The following is an 11742-nucleotide window of genomic DNA, read 5'->3' on the forward strand; positions in this document are numbered from 1 at the left end:
GAACCTCCCAACATGCAAGATAACCACTCAATTCCACCCCTTCGTCCTGGCTCGTTGGTCTAGGGGTATGATTCTCGCTTCGGGTGCGAGAGGCCCCGGGTTCAAATCCCGGACGAGCCCTGCAATTTTTGGCCAGACTCAACTTCGCATTTTTCCACATTATAATAATAATAATAATAGTAATAATAACAATAATAATCATAATTGGTCACTCACTGGTTTTGACACCAATACTATGTTTTCATCACGAACCCGACGCATCAAAAATCTGCATCTGTCCAACGCATAGTTTCATCTGGAGCACCTTCCCACCATTAGAGAATTTAAATTGTATCAGATGTGGCAATAAATGGGAATTGTTTCTCCCAGGTTGCCGGCTCGATGACCCCATTTTAATGTTTTTTCACCTTCATCCCAACCCGTTTGGAACTCCACGTGGGCGAGGGCAACTTGCTCGATATTATAATCATGATGTACAAAGTCCGGTCTCCTTCCGCTGTTCCTCATTGCTTAGTTTACTCAACCAGATCGAGTTTAACCAAACTCGATGTGTAATTGTTCGGATGTTTGCTCCAATTCGGGGGTGCAGGGGTGGGGGATTGGGTTGAGGTGTGGAGGGGATTGTTGGGGTGGGGGGGGGGTCAGTGGTTCGAAACCCAGTTGAATCATACAAAAGACTTATAAAATGGTTTGTCATATAATGTTTCATAACTTGAAATTCAGCATTTAAAAAGACAAGGAGCCTGTTGGTATTTCAGGTGTTGGCTTTCTGGTTAGGGTGGTGGGCTTGGGACCACAGGATCCTGAGTTCAAATCCCGTTCAGCTGTTGAATTAATACCAGGTGAGGTTGATTCTGCCATTCATCCTTCTGAAGTTGGCAAAATGAGTGCCAGCCTGCTGGTGTATTGTAGTCGGAGTGGCGACCAGTCCAGGATTGTGCCCAATAGCCAAGGAGACTGCTTGGGCAGCACGAACACTCTGCACAGAGTATGGTCCCGATGGATGGCCTGTTGATCCGTTGGACCAAATTTTTCTTGGTCTTCACTGCCTTGTAGTGTACCTGCATGCCATGCTGCTTGATCATTAGCTTGCCTTTCACCAAGCCCGGATGTGTTTGGGGCCAGCGCAGAAATTTTATGTTCATTATTATTATTGCCAAATTATCCTATTACTATTATTGTTAATGTTATTAGTATTTATTAATATATGCTTTGCTGCAATGTTATTACCTCCATCACCAAAGGTGGAAGGAGGTTATGTTTTCAACCCTGTCTGTCTGTTTCCTTGTTACTTTCAAAATCGAAGATTTTTCCAAGTCTACTGGTTTGTCGATTTTGTTATTCTGTCTGTCTGTCTGTTTATCAATCACCTTCAATCACAATTCTAAACTGATCGTCAAGAAACTTTACCAAGATGTCGAGGTAGTCTCAACTGAGAAGCCTATTGATTTTGATGTCAAAGGTCATGTTGAGGTCAAATTTCTAAAATCGTCATTTTCATCTGATTGACTGGAAAGTTGAACAGGATTTGCATATTCCATCACTGAATTGGTAAACTGACTATTTCAGGTCAAAAGGCCAAAGGTCAAACTTCTAAAATCATCAATTTACACCCTGTTAACGTGAAAATTAAACAGCAATTCATCACTGAATGGGGAAACCAACTTCAATATTTTTGAGGTCAAAAGGTCAAAGGTCACATTTCTAAAATCATCTATTTTCATGCAATTGACCGGAGCTTTGATTAAGATTGTCAATTTTACTCTTAATGAAATAGACAATTTGACGTATCCATGGCAACCTTCAGAGAGGGGGGTGGATTTTGCAAGTACCGTGCACTGCACGACATCTTTTTCTTGTCTGTTTGTAATGACGAAAGTTGAAAATTTGCGTCATTTTGTCCGTCTGTCTCATTACTTGGAGAAAAAAAAATGTGTTTGTCTGGATGCTCACAATTTAATCTCCTTGAGGTCACAATTTTAAACCGATCTTCATGAAACTTCACCAAATGGTGGAGTTGGTGGTCTGAGAGAATCCAAAATAGTTTTGAGGTCAAAAGGTCAACAACTTTTTCAGATTTCTAAAATCCTCAATTTGCATCATATTGACAGTGAAATTTGAAAAGGATTAGCCTATCATGTTCCTGAATTCAACCACCAACTCTGTTTGAGGTCAGCATCGGCCAAAAGGTCAAACTAGGCCGAATTGCTAAATTCATCAATTTTCCTTCTGAGTTTAAATTTGAACAGGATTTGTGCATTTGGTCAATTTAAAATATCTGCTGTTCTTCCTCCACTCCAATCGGTTCTTCTGACCACGTGCTTGTCAAAGCAGACATCTCTCTGGCTGTTATTAGAGAACCACCTCGGCGCCGTCGAGTCTGGCATTTTACTCAGACTGACTGGCAGGGTCTCCAAGCAGCCATCAAACTTCTAGACTGGTCTCCCATCGCTACTTTCTCAAACATCAACTCATCCTGGGAATTCTTTCAAAGAAACTTGCTCTCTCTCTCATGCACAGATTTACCCCTCTCACCTTTAGTTGTCCGACCCTTCCTCCTGCAAATGGTTCTCTGAAGCTTGTGGCGAGGCAGTTGTCCTGAAACAACTTGCCTTTGCTTCATGGAAAGCAAACCCAACTGAGGGTAATCTCAGTTCCTTCCATAAAGCTCAGAACAAGTGTGTATCTACCCTCAGGAGAGCCAGAAAAGAACATCTTTCCAATCTCAAGTCTGAACTCTCAAACCTCTCTCCCTCCTCCAAATCCTGGTGGTGTCTAATCAAATCTGTTTCTGGTGTATGGCCCCCCTCCATTACCTCAAATGGCTGCACTGCTGAAACCGCACGTGAAAAGGCTGAATGCCTAAACTCGGTGTTTGCTTCGAAATCTTGTGTCCGAAACCCATCGCTTTCTGTACCCACCTTACTGAGTCACAACCAACTGTCCCTGGACTCTGTGTCCTTTTATTCTGACAAAGTGGAGAGTTTGCTGTCAAACCTCGACTCAGATCATGCAACTGGTCCAGGAGGCATCAGCCCACGTGTCCTAAAAACCTGCTCCTCTGCTCTTGCTCACCCACTCTCTGTTCTATTCACCCTCTCATTTGCTCAAAGTCATCTGTCATCTGCTTGGAAATCATCAAAAATTAATGCCCTGCACAAAAAAGGTGCAAAAACATATCCCTGCAACTACAGACCAATCAGCCTTCTCCCAATGATCAGCAAGGTCATGGAATCCATCATCACTTCAGACATTAAATCCTTCCTCTTCTCCAATGGCTTGATTTGTGATCATCAATTTGGTTTCAGACCAGGTCACTCTTCCCTGGATATGTTGCTTCTGCTCTCCCAACAATGGATGGAGGTCCGCAATGCTGGACATGAAATCAGAGCCATATCACGTGCTTTTGACACGATCTGGCACCCTGCCCTGCTCAACAAACTCTCTTCTTGTGGTGTCCAAGGCCATCTCCACTCATGGCTTGCAAACTTCCTCTCCTGACACAGTCAACGTGTGGCCCTAAATGGAGTTCTCTCATCCCCTCTTCCTGTCCAGGCTTGTGTTCCTCAAGGCAGCGTTCTGGGTCCTGTTCTTTTACTGGTTTTCATCAATGATCTCTCTGACTCTGGAAAATCCTCTTTATCTCCTTGTTTATGACTCCACCCTCTGCCATACCATCGGTCATCCCTCAGATCGGCAAGCAGCAGCTTCTTCGCTCTCTGCAGATCTGCATAAAATCACAAGGTCCTCCAACAGTGGAACATGTCTTTCAATCCGAACAAATCTTACACTCTCAACATGTCTCTCCGAAAGGACCGTCTGGATCCGCCACCCCTATCCACTTTCTCAACAATCCTCTTGAAGAAATCTTTGATTTCTCGCTCCCCCCTGCTCTGTCTGTGATACGTCCCCTTCCCTCCCCCCCACCACTCCCCATATTTCCGCAGGGCACTCATGGTCCACCAGTAACCCCCTTCTGGTAAAACTACCAAAACCCTGAATCACTGCTCACCTTCACTCTTTCCTTCCTCTATCTTCTCACCTTTGGAATAAAGTTCCACACTCTCTTCAATCCCATTCTTCCCTCCAGGTCTTCAAAACAGCTGTTCATCACCATCTTTTATCTTCCCCAATCCAAAACCACGATCTTTTCTACCCCCGTTAATCCACCTCCTTATAATTTCCTACTTTCCTTCCCGAGAGTTACCTGTCGTGTAAGGTCCTCAATGTCCTGTTGTGTCCATGTTTACCCCATGTTCCCCGCTCCATCACTCTCTCTTCCACAGATGTCCTGTCTCTGTTCCCCAATGTTTTGTGCTTCCCTCTCCCATCCCTCTTATCTCCTGCTCCCCTTGTTATATGTTCTGTGTGTGAGCTCTCGTACAAGCCTTGACAATGTTTTCCAAAAAAAAAAAAAACTGGATTGCAGGAGTAATATATATTACATACATACATACATACATACATACATACATACATACGAAGGTTGGCTGTCTGTCTGTCCCAGCCTGAAACACAGAAATGCTACTCAAGGAGAAAAAAATTTATTGTGTGAAAGCTGCTTCAAATTAATCCAAACCTTCGGGGAAAATTATAATATAAAAAACAAAGCTGTGCACAAGAGATTGTATATTCATGCATATAAAGTGCAGCACGTGCAACATTTAAGAACTGAGAACTTCCCTGGTGGATGGATTAGCCGTGACTGTGGGCAGCCTGTACTTTGTTCCTCGACCTAAAATGATCTTGATATAATCCATGGTAAGTTTACCCAATCGAACATTTTGAATAAATCAATAAGTTGTTGAACGTATTTTACTCTCTTCTTTTCTTTAAGTGCCAGGTGCATACAATTACAACTCAAGACATTCCATATACAACACCCCGATTTGAGATATTTCAACCAGCACAAGAATAAAAGGATTCCTTTTTTAATTTATTTCTTTCTGGCTAGTTGGTTTAAAAAAAAAAGGCTTTCTCAAGCCAGGTCAGCTGACCGATGTTGTGGTTAGCATTGTAGCAGCTGACACGACATTAACAACGGGTGAATAGTTCTGCATTTTTCTGACTGCAACCGAGCAGGGATGTGTATTCAATTCTGATATAACCTGATGATATCCCTGTGCTTGCCTCACTGTCCTTCCCCTCCCCAATTAAATCAAACACACTGATGGATTTCATGAATGTGGTGGTGATAAAACGTCGGTGTGGTGGGCCAAATGGCCTCCTCCTGTGTCAAAGTCCCTCGTACAACCTGAACTGTGCAAACCTGTTATGCTTATTGTGTCAATTGTCAAAACCTTTTTTTTAATGAACTTATGATGTTCTGCAAAGAGCATCATTGGGGAATTTGCACGGGCCTTGATATTCACCAATTTGGTAAAATGTTCAAAACATCCATTCATTGTGTTCATCATTTTGTGTGCTGCTGGTTTGCACCACTGACTGGAAGTGCACCTGTGCCGCTGATGCAGTGCCACTTGCTGGTTTGGGCAGGGATTTGTAATTTGTTCATGGTGTCGGTGAACACTCGCATACTCTTTGCGTAGGACACCGTGGGATGTTCAACTCCACCGACTAATTCCAGCAGAGTGAATACCCGGTTTAACATTCTGTCCCAGCGATGGCACACACATTGATGAATAACCATGCCTGTGAAACACTGTGATAACAGTTTATAGCTGGATCGGATTCAAACCCAGGCAAGAATGCTTTGAGGTTTGTGTGCATAACTCGAGGCCATCCTGCCATTCATTGTGTTTTAATGTTATTTATCTTTTACCATCAAGTTCAACACCAAGATGAAAAAGAATATTGCCACATTAAATGGATGATGAGAAATGTCAGAAGGAAGATATAGCATTGCTCACACAGGAAATCCTGACCTGAAAAAGGTATGAGAATAATTTTTTTGCAGCACATTACTACCTTTAAAGCAATATAATTGCAAAGCTCACGTTATTTATTTCATCTTCAGTGGTAGTGCTCAGTAACAACACCTGAGTTTTTCTAAGGTTGAACGTTTTTTGGGGTTTTTCCAAAAGGTTTTTGGATTGAGAAACTCACAATTGCCCCCCCCAAAAAACTGCTGTTAATTTTTCAATGCATAATTAGCAAGGAAAATGCTTGCATTTCCATTTAACTCCATGCCATTCACGAGACACCGAGTTAAATAGCATGGCAGCTGCTGCCATGCTATTTGACTAATCAAGCAGAGTTTTGCAACTCGGAAAAAAAAGAAGAGATAATCAAAGAGGTCAGCAGTTTAAAACAGACCGAGGCCTCCTTTTTGAGCTACCTATTTGGAAAACTATCCACAAGGAACCGGAGATGCCAAACAGAAACAAGAATTAGAAGGGCACTCGGTAGAGCGCATACCTCCAGCCACGCAATTCCTGATCTAGTGGAACATATCAGACAATTTTTTGAGATGTCTTGCTAGATATCGTTTTTGGCCCTATCTCTCAATGGTGAAGAAGCATTTTTTAAATTCTAGTGGCAGGCGAATCTTAAATTCTAACAGCGAATCAGTTTATGTCACCACATTCTGGATACATTTTAAGTGATTTGTTTTAGTGTTTTGAAAAAAGAGGTCCCATATAATACATCTTATCTTACAATTTAAATATATTAGCTTCATTTGCATATTCCAATATGGCCGTTATCAATCTGTTAACATTTTGCTGTACTTTTGAATGACATACTTGATTGATCTAAAATGGTGACAATATCATATTAGTAGTTTGTCATTGACGTATGTGTTAGAATATATTTAAGCTGACAGACACCAGGTCATAAAGTAAACTAATTTCAAATATCCATTATATAGAATAAAGTGACTGAAAAGTCATAATGTTCTAGTAGTGTCTATGCTGAGCAAGCCATTGCGCATAAAGAAATCGTTCACATTTCTTCTCCTTTAACTACTGCGATATTAGAGTTTATAGTACATGACATTGTACACAGTTATCTAGCGAGGGAGGGTCTAGATCCAAAGCGCGTTTCCACACAGCTGCCTGCAGGTGTGCCCGTGTGACATTTTCCAGAAATGCTTCTGTTGTGGGAGGTAGAGACTTCAGCTTTGGTATGGCTGTGGTGCCCTTTCCAACCTTTGTGGCCCATGACTTCTTCCTTGCCTCAGACATACTGCTACAGTCCTTGTGTCCATAGCATGCGGCCACAAACTTGGATGCCTGTCTTGTTATATCTGGTAACAATGCATGAATGTCACCCAAAAGTGACAAGGAGTAGCCTTCTCACAGTACTTTCAGTACCGTGACTTTACCAATACCGAAATAGCATGCACATGTACCACAACCCGATAGGGCGTGCATAGACAACAGTCCATCTACTATGCTCTGCTCTTGTTTAACAGTAGCTTGTATGTCAATAACGGTTCTACCATGAATCGGCGATTCCATGATCATGTGATTGGTTAACTGTCGCTCAAAGTACTGGTGAAGCAGAAGGATGAAGACGTCGGTGTCATCTGCAATCACTGATACGCCTACTTGGCATTCAGTCGCATCTGTCACTGCTTGTTGAACAATGATGCAGTCTGCCTCTTCATGAGATGTAGACATGTCTTCCCGGTGGATCACCACTCCCCCATAACTTATTTCAACAGGTGTGTTATTACTGCGAGTGATGACAAGTTTGTGGGTCATTGTGTAGTCTCGATGGAAGGTAGTGTCTCTGGTCAGCTCTTCACAGATAATTTCCATCAGCTGTGATTTATTTTCTGACACTGTCAGGACAACTTTCTGTGGGGGGAAGAGGTGTATCTAGAGCCAGTCGATGTACTCTGCTTGCTTCTGTTGTTCTATTGCATCTGGTCGTACTCTTGGTACTGAAATCCTGGTACCCGTCGAACACGAGATAGACATCACTAGAAGTAAGTTTATGTTGGATGTACTGTTTGAAGTTCACAACAAAGTCGTGGACTGTCCCATTCGCATCCAGCAGCCAACTAGCTTAACCAGGAAGTGGAGTATATATAATTTTTTTGGGGTTGATTTAGGTCATTGAGCCCAAAATAATAATTAGATAACGTGGTGACATGAAACCGGTCTCCCGAGAGGTTTGACGGCCGCCATCTTTGATTTATGCAAATGAAGGAGTTGTCAAATCATAATAAAAGTTATTCCATTGGGTTCCTAATGTCTTAAAGCCCCGTTAAAACATTTTGGATTGTTTTAAAATCCCTTCTCGAAGCTGAGATATCTTAATTATAGTATATTCAATTGAACAATGGTGGCCATCTTGGTTTTATGCAAATTAGAAAAATGCCCAAAGGTGACAGGGTGTCATCAAGCGGATTGTTAATATTTATGGACTCAATGACCCAAATCAACCCAAAAACATTGTATATACTCCATTTCCAGGTTTAGCTAGTTGGCTGCTGGACTACTACTGCCGTTTAACCCAAAACAAAAAGGGAGGAAACCCGACGTTCTTGAGGCCCGATCCTAGATCTACAGTAATTTATATACCCAGAGAGGATAATAATATGGCCCTTCATGCCGCTGCCATAGGGAGTGGGTGTACAAGCTAGCTAAATAACAAACGAGATGTTTTGATAACTCCCCCTTTAATAGAGCACGTGCATGTGATGTTACTGGAGTGAGGCTCTCACAGTAATCCACCATGAAACAGCAAATTTGTCTTTTATTTCTCGACATTTAATTATGTACACAAAGTCAGGTGTGCATGTGCGTGTGAAGATAGTAGAGAGGGAGCAGTTACCTTGTAGCTATCTCGTCCAGGTTAGATTCCCTACCCGATTGGTGCGTCGCAAGTTGCGCCGACCCTCAGATGGATTTTAAGTTGGGTGCCCTGCATGCTAGTAATATTAGTTTAGCTGGCTATTTATTGGAAAGTTAGCAAAATTTGATGAAGTTTTGGGGCCAGATAAACATCTGAGAGCATTGGAGGAGATGGCAGAGCAGGTAAGTATGATGTCAACATAACAGCCTGCTTATCTGCTCTGCCAACACAAGTCTGTGTCATTGATGTATCATAGGCCAACCTTTGCTTGTACAACATGATAGGCATTTTTCACAAAAACAGCCAGAGCAATGATTCACCCAGACTTCAAATAGTTGTAGGCATCCAAACCTGTCCATGCCTTCCAGGATGTAAAAACTTTCAGCAAATCTGGGTATAAAATGGGTGGGAAGTTCATTTTGCTTCTGGATCTTAATGCATTTGGAAATTCATACAGGTCTGTGTTGCCTATAAACCAGCATTGTTACAACATCGTTTCCGAGACAGTGGTCGAACGTATTGACATATTCAAGCACAAAACACAAATTTTCTACTTCAATTGTGAATGAACGTTCCTTTGTCCTCCGATCTGGCCGCGTGGTCATGTTTGCACACAAGTTGATGACATCACTAAACACTTTCCATATCTGCACTGCATTGTGGGATACCGATACTGTATCTGTGTTTTGAGATGGTCGTGCAACAAAGTCTTCCAATTTCAGGAAACAGAAGTTTGTGGCATTCATCAATAGTACTGTGAAGCTCACCATACATTTTAACAAATAAATCAAAATTGGAATAACTAGTACGGGCCCGTAGGGGTGGGCCCGTAGGTGCGTAAACGACGACTGGATTGGAGCATTATTTCAATTAGATTGGACCAACCGTATCCTAAATGGCCATAACTTGGGAAACATACTCAGGTCCCCAGCATCAATTGTGACATCATATCAAACAAAGATGAATTGTGTTGAAGAATTGCCCCTCTCTCTCACGCCCCTCGCTCCCCCCCTAGTCTCGCCCTTCCTTTCTCCCCCTCCTCTCTCGCCCCCACTCTCATCCTCCCCTCTCCCGTCCCCCTATCTCGCAGATATTGGTCGACAGATAAATGGCCGTAACTTGGGAACCACTCGTTCGATTAATATCAAACCTCGAAAAGGCACATCCGCGGGTCCCCAGCAATATTCCTCTCCCCCCTCCTCTCTCGCCCCTCCTCTATCGCCCCCCTCTCCTCCTCTCTCCCCCCTCCTCTCTGTAAATGTATTCACAAATGTCTACCAAGCACAACAATTAATTCCAACCTTGGAAAAAAACAACTTTCAAATCCTTGGGAAACAGATGTTTCCCTTGGGAAAATTCAAACCTTGGGATTAATTAATAATTTGAACAATTAATTCAAACCTTGGGATAAAACAGCTTTACAAAAAAGTACAGTAGTGTCAAAAAGTACAGTACAGTACAGACCTGAAAGTAGTGTCATTAGGTATTCCATGTTCGATACCATGCCCCCCTCTCTCATGCCCCCCCCCTATTACATGCCCCCCTCTCTCCCTCCCCTCTCTTGCCCCACCCCGCTCTCCCTTCTCTCTCCCCCCTCTCTCTGTAAATGTATTCACAAATGTCTACCAAGCACAACAATTAATTCCAACCTTGGGGAAAAAAACAGCTTTCAAACCCTTAGGAAAATTCAATCCTTGGGATTAATTAATAATCAAACCTTGGGATTAAATAATTAAATAAATTAATAATAAAATAATAATCAAACCTTGGGATTAATTAATTCAAACCTTGGGAAACACTTGAGAACAGCTGAAATGGATGAGGAAGTACGATATCAAACTTTGAAAAGGTACATAATCAGGTCCCCAGTGTCGATTGTGACGTCATACCAAACGAAGAAGAAAAATAATTGACGTCAATCGTGCAAAAAAAAATAATAATTAAATAAACATTAATTGTGATGTCATAGCACCGTGTCCTGTCATTGGTTGACAGATAAATGGCCGCAACTCGGGAACCACTCGTCTGATTGATATCAAACCTTGAAAAGGCACATCCGCGGGTCCCCAGCAATATTCCTGGCAAGTTTCAATCTGATCGGACCGGTGATCGTCCGGTTATTAATAATTTGGGAAAAAATTGGCATGATAAGGTGAGAAGGTGGAACGACACCTTCAGCTGCCATATATACACCTTTTCAACACTGAAAAAGCAGTAAAATGGCCGTAACTTGGGAACCGCTCGTCCGATCGATATCAAACCTTGAAAAGGCACATCCGCGGGTCCCCAGCAATATTCCTGGCAAGTTTCAATGAGATTGGACTGGCGGTCATCGAGAAACGGCGGTCGCAGATAGACAGACAGACAGACAGACAGACAGACACACAGAGATTGCTGGAATTATAGATAGATTAAAGGTGTTGAAATGAAATTGTTTAATCAATAAATAAAAAATTATGGAAAAATCCACCTTTGTGGTATGGAATAGAATTGGGCTTACATGCATTGTGGCTCTTAAGATATTGCATTTTTGACCGAATGTGGTTAAAGAAAAAAAAAACCTTGTTATTTAGGTTACCGACCCATGTCTTTGGCCAATAGCAGAGCCACCACAACCACGCAATAGCACAAAACTGCAATTTCTGTTAAAGATAAGGCAATTGTTTTTTGAAGGAATCATCGTATCTCATTGCAGAAGTTTGTGAATGATTCCCAACTGATATTAATGCAGAAATAATTTTGGACTCACACACCCTTACAGGAAGAATACATGAAGGCTGGTTGAAAGCTGCAGAGACGGACAAGGTACCGCTCTGTTTCCCTCTTTTAAAAAAAGATATAATAAAAAAAAATTAAATAAAAGATACAATCAAATTGCTTTAATAAATAATGTGTATATATATATATATATATATATATATATATATATATATATATATATATATATATATATATATATATATATATATATATATA

At 41.7% G+C, this 11742-nt stretch overlaps 1 long non-coding RNA gene and 1 other non-coding gene across 2 annotated transcripts in view; both read left to right on the forward strand.

Annotated features, from left to right (window-relative positions):
* LOC147022737 (uncharacterized) overlaps positions 1–11686 on the forward strand; it is a 77606-nt gene extending 65920 nt beyond the window's left edge. The window contains exon 3 of the long non-coding RNA XR_015059886.1: positions 11528–11686. This is a non-coding gene — a long non-coding RNA (uncharacterized LOC147022737). The remainder of the gene's footprint in view (positions 1–11527) is intronic.
* Positions 49–120, forward strand: TRNAP-CGG (transfer RNA proline (anticodon CGG)). The gene has a single exon. It is a non-coding gene; the product is annotated as a tRNA-Pro (tRNA).
* Positions 11687–11742: the final 56 nt, after the last annotated feature.

Source organism: Eptatretus burgeri, chromosome 7 (assembly GCF_056783735.1).
Source record: "Eptatretus burgeri isolate ZD-2024b chromosome 7, Ebu_testis_v1, whole genome shotgun sequence".
NCBI classification, from domain to species: domain Eukaryota; kingdom Metazoa; phylum Chordata; class Myxini; order Myxiniformes; family Myxinidae; genus Eptatretus; species Eptatretus burgeri.